Here is a 7,127-nt window from a genome sequence, read left to right on the forward strand (position 1 = left end):
AGGCTCGGCGGAGGCCGCGGGGGACCCGAGGGCCGTGTGGGTGGACGGCGCGGTGGGGGAGCCCCAGGTGGTGGGGCCTGTCGGTTCGGTGTGGGTGACGGGCGCCGGCGGGGAGGAGGACGGGGCGCCTTCCCGGAGCCCCCGGGGCTGTGAGCGGAAAGGCCGTCCGGGATCGATGGGGCACGAGAGCATCCTGGAGCTGTGGCTGAAGGTGCAGGCTATGCGGGCGGCGGCGGGGTGCGGGGAGGGGAGCCGAGTGGAGCTCCACCCGATGCCCGCCGGAGAGGGCCCGGTTGACAGGGGCGTCCCCGGCCTGGCCTCCTGGGTGGAGACAAGCCGGAGTGGTCTCACAGGACCCTGGGTGAAGGTGCAAGGTCTGGCAGTGCCCCGGGTCCCGGGAGTGTCTGCCGCCGTGGGTCTGGGGGCCGTCTGCGAGAGGGTTCCAGGCGTGTGCGGGCGGGGACAGGCGGCTGGCCTGCTGCCTGGGGGTGTGCCTGGGATGGTCCCCTACTTGCTGAGGAGAGGACAGGCTGCTGGGTGGCCCGAGGCTGCGGAGTTCCCCAGAGCTGTGGAGAGGGGCTGGGGCGGTGCCCCTGGTCTAGGGGGCAGAGGGCAGTCCCTGCAGGTACCTGGGGCTCCTGGCCCAGAGGCCATCTGTGGGGACACCCCGGGCTCATGGTGCCGGGGGCAGGCTGCGAGGGTGCCTGATGCTGGGGGGGCGCCTGGCACTGTGGAGGAGGAAGCCCGTGCGGGCCCCCTGGGTGGGTGGCCGAACGAACAAGCCATCGAGGGGATGGGATTTGGGGGTGCTCTTGGCACGTGGGGTCCTGGACAGCCTGAGGGGGTGCCTTGTGCTGTTGAGGAGGAAGCTGTATGTGGGGGTGACCCAGGATTTGGGGAGAGGGGACAGGCTGTGTGGGTAGAGACGGGCTCTGGAGGGGCCCCAGGCTCCTGGGCAGCGGCGGGTGCTCCAGGCCTGTGGAGTGTAGAGCCGGGCATGGGGGTGCGCATGGCCCTCGGGAGGGAGACCGGCTGTGCGAGTGTCCCCGGTGTGTGGGGGACCCAGCAGCCTATGGGGGCGGCCGTGGCAGTGCCAGGGGCCCTGGGAGGACAGGTGAGCTATGGGGCTACCCCAGTCCTGTGGGACGGGCAGCGGGCCCTGGGAGCGCCAGGGGTGGTTGTGGGGGACACAGGCTGTGGGCGTGTTGTGAGCCTGTGGGACAGGAGGCAGGTTCTGGGGGAGCGGGAGACTCTGCTGCCCACAGCGTTAGGGGCGCCCGGGCCTGTGGGTCAAGAGGCCAGCCATGGGGACGTGTCCTGTCTGTGCCAAAGGAGACAGACCATGGGGCCGCCTGAGGCGGAGGGCATGCCAGGGGCCGCGGTCCTGCCCAGACACAGGTGTGGCGTTGTGGGGTTCGAGAGGGAACCTGGGGGCCTGCCTGCCGCCATGTGGGTGCCTGGCCCTGTGTGTCACAACGGCAGCTCCAGAGGTGGCCTGACCCTCTGCGAAGGTGTCCATACTGCCGTAGTACCCGTGGCTCCCGAGGGGCCGTGGTCTGTGGCTTCTGCAGCTTTCCGGGGGCCGTGGAGGAGGGGACAGGCCGGCAGGGGTCTTGGAGTGCCCAGGCTCCCGGGGCAGGAGACAGGCTCTGAGGGTGTGCCAAGACCTTGGGGAAGGAGACAGAATGCGGGGACGTCTGCCGCTGCCGTGGTGCCCGTGGCTCCCAGGACACCTCGGCCTGTGTGGGAGGAGGCCAGTCCTGGGGGTGTCGCAGGCCTGTGGGGGGAGAGGGAGCTGGTGCGGGCACCTGCAGAGATGCCTGTGACTGGGGGGGTGCCCACGGTGGCAGGGGCTCCTGGACCGATGATGGCCGACCCCAGCTGTGGGGACGTCTCGGGTGGGTGGGGACAGAGACCTGGGACAGAGGTGCCCACTGCTGCTGGGGCTGCAGGACCCGTAGACAGCCTGTGGGGAAGAGCCAGCAGGCCAGTCCCTGAGGCTGCGAGGGCGCCCCTGCCTTTAGGGGTGCTTGCGGCTGTGGGGGTGCCCACAGAGGGGCGCGTCCCTGCCGCCGTGTGGGTGACTGGGTGTGCGGGCGAGGAGGCTGCTGTGGCTGCGCCCGGCCTCCCAGCATCCAGGACACCGTCTGCAGAGGGAGCTGGGGCTTTGGGGGAGGAGGGAGGGAGCACGCAGGCCGTGGGGGTGCCTCTTGCCCGTGGGTGCGGGACCCGGTCCTGGAGCTGCCTGAGGCCCCCAGTGGAAGAGAGCCACTGTGAGAATGTGTCTGCGGCCCCAGAGACAAGAGGCACGGTGGGAGTGCCCCTGATGTCAGGGCAGGAGATGGGCACTGGCCATTTCAGAGGTCACCTGCAGCAGAGTGGGGGGGGACAGGCCAGAGGAGCATCTGCAGTGAGGGTCCGAGGGAGCCCTTTGGGGGAGGACAGGTTGAGGGGGGCTTTCCCATAGTCATGTAAGGAAGCCGTTGGGGGGGTTCCTGGGCTCTTTGGGAGGGGGCAGGCTGGGGGGAGGTTGGTCCTGGGCTGTGGACAGAGGCGCCGGCCGTAGGGTGTCAGAGGACCCGGGTTAGATGCTTTGTGAGGCATCCGGGGTCTCCTTACTGGGTGACAAGTCGGGAGGTGTCCTGGAACAGTGGGGGTGGGATGGATTGCAAAGAGAGGGTGTCCCAGGAATTTGTACAGGGGACAGTGGGGTAGGTGTCCTCGGACTCTGTGTACGTGTGTGTGTCGCGTCCGCTGAGGTATCCTGCAACAGGGAGGGGAGTGTCACCGAGTGTTTCCCAGTGCCGCCCTTCGTGCCAGGCCTCTGGCCTCCGGGGAGGGGCTCCGCGGGTGCCTTCGTGCTGCGGCGTCTGCCCTGGACTGTGGTGACGAAGGCCATCAGGACTGCCTCGCCCCCGTGCCCTCCTGTCTCCGCTGTCACTCTCGTCTCTGCAGCTGTGGGAACGGGATCTTGAGCAGCTGCCTTTCTGTTCCTACACGTGTGTCTGTCTTGAAGCAAATCCAATCTACAGACCTTGGAATTATTCAAAAGCTTAAATTAGGGATTTTTTTGAAAACCTGGATTTCCCAGTTGTTTTACTGTAGGATTCTTTAAGAGAACAAACACACCAGTATATTTAAAATGAATCAGTTTATGGAAAATCAGCTTAATTCAACAGACGTTGAGTTAAATTATCTGCTCTGCTCAAAGCACTGTATTGTGGGAAATCTCAGAGAAGACCAAGACCAGGTCCTTGCCCTCCGGGAAGCCCGTGTAGCTGGGAAGATGGGCCGTGGCCGCAAATAGGTAAATGACGAGAGACTAGTACGTGCTCCGAATGCGGCGAGTACAGGCGTGATCAGCGTGTGTGAGGAGGCGCTCTGAGACCGCGGGGCGGGCATGGCCCACGTCCCCTGCGCACCCTTGCACAATGCTTTCCTGGCTGTCAGCGCATGGGGGCCTGTGCGGGGCGCAGGATCGCAGGGGTGGGGCCTTTCCCTAGTGCGGGCAGATCCTGGCATGAATCTCGGTGTCCTGGCCCAGCGGCCTCACCCGGAGTCCACCAGCTCTGTCGTGCTGAGCTGCCCTGAGGAGCAGGCGTGCGACCTTTGGGTAGTGGCCAGGGTGTGCTCATGCAGACTGTGTGTCCAGAAAACTGGTCACTGTGGCAGAGCCCTGTGTCTGCAGTAACGTCTTACCAGTGGCCCTTGAGGTTTGGGATTTGGAACGGCTCGACAGGTGGTCCCTAGAACGGTGTGTCCTCCTGTTGTCTTGGAAAGTTGGATTCCGAAAGGGAAGACACTTTTGTAGAGGACCCTATCCAGTACCTTCCTGGAGCACCCGCTGCCCAGCAGGGCTGCCGGGACTTCCTCTAGAGTGCTGTCCCGTGAGCATGGCATTGTGTCCTCTTCCTTCCGGTGTCTGAAAGCCTCCTTCCATTTCAGGTGGTGACCCAGGAGGGCCCTCTGCAGCGCCCCGACCCTCCCGCGGGATGGACCTGGGCAGGCCGGCTCCCGCCTGTGTTCACCTGGCACCTGGTGTCCCGTTGGACGGGAGGAGTGACCCCAGCCAGCCCCAGACCCAGGTAGTTCTCTTGTTTTGTCCTCAGGTTTTAGTCACGACAGGTTTGAAACAGAACTTGGAGGAAAAGGACAGTGGACACCTGTTAAACCACCTTTGAGATTCGATAGGTGTTTGCACTTTGTCCTGTTTTGCTCGCAGGTGTTTGGGGAGCCAGCTGCAGGTGTTTTAAATCTTTTGGAACACTCCGCCTTACCCACTATCACACCTAAGAAAATGGATAAAAAATAATTCCCTAATATTATCCAATAACCAGTTTCCCTTCAGCTTCATCTAGTCACCACCGAAATACGTCCCCCCGCAACAGTGAATTTATGAAAATCCTCACACAGCAGAGCCGAGTTCCGCCGGGATCACCCGAGTTCCGCCGGGAACACCTGAAGCCTGTCCGAGTACTCGCTGTTCGAGTACTTGTTTCCATGCGTGTCTGTTCCCCCGGCCCGTCTTCGGTTCTGAGACGCATCACGTGCGGACACGGGCACCCCCACGCCCCGGTGTGTGCGGTCCCGTGCTGGGACTCGTGCTTGGGACTTACTCTCCGAATTTCCGCTTTCTCTTTTGATGCAAACGTCAGGTCTGTGATGGATACCTCAGAACGTACACGTCTTGTCACGCTTGCTGAGTTCTGACAAACCTTTACACGGATGTCCCTCGTGCCTCTGTCAAGATACAGATCTTTCCCAGGGCTCCAGAAAGTTCTCTTACGACCCTTCCTACCCTCCACAGGCAGCCATTTGGATTTTTTCCCCGCCGTGGGTTAATTTTGCCTGTTGTAAGTGGAGCTGTCTCCCATGTACTCTTTCACGTGAGGCTTCTTTCAGTGGGTGTCACCCTCTCTCCGTGTCCTTCTGTGGGTCGTGGTCTGTTACTTTGTAACAAACTTTTCCAGCCTCCTTCTCCAGGTTTTTACAAAGGAAGCTGCCATGGACAATGTTATCCACGTTCGTAAACATGTTTGCGTTTCTCTTGCATAAATAAATTCCCCGGGGGGATATCTCTGGGTCACAGAGCAGGTGTATGATCAGTTCTCTCAGACCAACCGGCCTTCCCCCCACCCCGGCGGTGCCGCTCTCAGCCCTGCTGGCAGTGAGCGGGCACCCGGCTGCCCGCCCTTTGCCAGCCCGCAGTGTTTTCTTTAATGAGGGCCATTCTGGTGGCTGTGGCCTAAAAGCTCGTGGTTTCTACCCAAAAAAGTTACAGTAACATTAGCCAGAGTTCCTGGATGCATCCGGCCGCCGGGAGTTTGGTGTTTCTTTGACCCGAGGCGTATAACCTACAGTTAATTGGGTTCATTTTTCTTCCCCCTCACCTTCCCGGGTGGTTACGTCACTCATCTGACATGCAGTTTGGCATGTTGGTTCCTGTTAGTTCTTGAAAGGGTTTCCTTATCCTTCTGGATTCCGTGCACTCAGCCCGCCTCCCGGTCTGCTCCATGTGGAGTGTCAGCGAGGCCCCCAGTTTGCCTCCCCGCTGAGCGTGTGGTCGCCTGGCGCGCCTCCTCTGCCCGCACATGCCCACCTGACCTTGCTGGTCCCTGATGTTCTGGTCCTAGTTTCTTTTGGCCCAAGTGATCAGATGCATAAACATCTTGCCATGACAAGCCCCTCCCCATTTCGAAGGGTAGTGAGCCCTGAGCGTCCTCGTGCACCCCGCCCTTGGCCCTGAGCCCTGGATCTGCGCACCCCCTGCCGGGTTCAGAGAGGGGTGCGCGGAGAACTCCCCTCCTTACCTCTCCGTAGGGCTCCCATGTGAGGGCCCAGCACAGCTGCCTCGGCTGCTGTCCTCCGTGGACCTGCGGGTTCCTTCCGCACTCAGCGGCTACCAGCAGCACCGCGCAGGTGGCCCGTGCCTGTGTGCCGTGCGGGGACCCCTGCCCCGCCACGCTGCGCCTGGCACAGCCTCCCCTTCAGCGCGCCTCCCCTTGGCCTTGTCACAGTTGGCTGTGATTCAGTGTGTTCTAAATTTGCGTTTTTATGAGATTGACCAACTTTTCATGTTAAAAGGCCATGTTTGTATCTTTGTGTAAATGGTCTGCTTGTGTTGTTTCTCATTTTATACTGAGTTTTGACCTTTTTTCACCTCCCTTTTAAACGTGTCTATATAGGGTGCCCTTTGTATTTACAAATATTTTTCTTTCTGTTTTTCAGCCCTTTGATTTTGGTTATGGTGTTGTAAAAATATTTTTTAAATGGTTATTTATTTTTGAGAGACAGAGCACAAGCAGGGGAGGGGCAGAGAGAGGGAGACACAGAGTCCCAAGCAGGCTGTGAGCTGTCAGCACAGAGCCCCACGTGGGGCTTGAACTTGTGAACTGCGAGATGATGACTTGAGCCAAAGTCAGTTGTTCAACCGACTGAACAGCCCAGGCGGCCCTACAAGGGGTTTATTTGAAAGTGAGTCTCCGTCAGGTGATCATATGTGTTCACTTTGTTACACGAGAGCCCCGGGGTTAGGCCCCAAGCTGTCCCCAGGTTAAAGGTTAAAGATACCTGGTGCGCAGGACCATCGGGGCCTCTGGCTGCCCGGGTCCTACAGTGTGAAATCATTTGTTCCCCTTGACTTAGTGATCCCAGAACAGGTGTTTCACCCCTAGGAAATGCTTTAAAATGAAGGGGAAAGTAGATGCATGGCGATATTAATGCAAGTAACGTTTCTTTTGGTGGAAAAACTAGAACCATGGAAATGTTTAATAGGGTTGTAGCGCAGTGAAGCAGGAAAAGGCTATTCACAGGAGTTTGGAACATGCAACCATGGAAAATGATGAAAATGTTAGCCTGTGGAAATGCCTGTGTTCGTTAAGGGAGAAAAAAACAAAACTCGTTTGTATGAGGATTGAAACTGACAAAAACCAAAGCCCGAGCAGGAGGGCGTGCGGGGCCCGCGGGGCAGCAGGTGCACTGGGCAACCCGGCTCCGCGTGGACGTGGAGCGCGTGGGCGCCTAGCACCCTGGGGGCTTCGCCTTCCCGAGGAGGACCCCGTGCGCCCCCGGGAAGTGGGAGGGCCGGTCGCTGCAGGGACGCAGGGACCCGCGGGAGCGGGTACGCG

At 60.3% G+C, this 7,127-nt stretch overlaps 1 long non-coding RNA gene across 3 annotated transcripts; it reads left to right on the forward strand.

Moving 5' to 3' along the window:
- The first annotated feature begins 2,531 nt into the window (after nucleotides 1–2,531).
- Nucleotides 2,532–5,090, forward strand: LOC115282223. 3 transcript variants are annotated; one of them, XR_003904550.1, is made up of 3 exons: nucleotides 2,532–3,307; nucleotides 3,946–4,085; nucleotides 4,223–5,090. It is a non-coding gene; the product is annotated as an uncharacterized LOC115282223 (long non-coding RNA). The 3 variants fall into 3 exon arrangements; XR_003904551.1 differs by having other exon boundaries at nucleotides 4,349–5,090; XR_003904552.1 differs by having other exon boundaries at nucleotides 4,656–5,090.
- Nucleotides 5,091–7,127: the final 2,037 nt, after the last annotated feature.

This window comes from Suricata suricatta, chromosome 17 (genome assembly GCF_006229205.1).
Source record: "Suricata suricatta isolate VVHF042 chromosome 17, meerkat_22Aug2017_6uvM2_HiC, whole genome shotgun sequence".
Lineage (NCBI taxonomy): Eukaryota > Metazoa > Chordata > Mammalia > Carnivora > Herpestidae > Suricata > Suricata suricatta.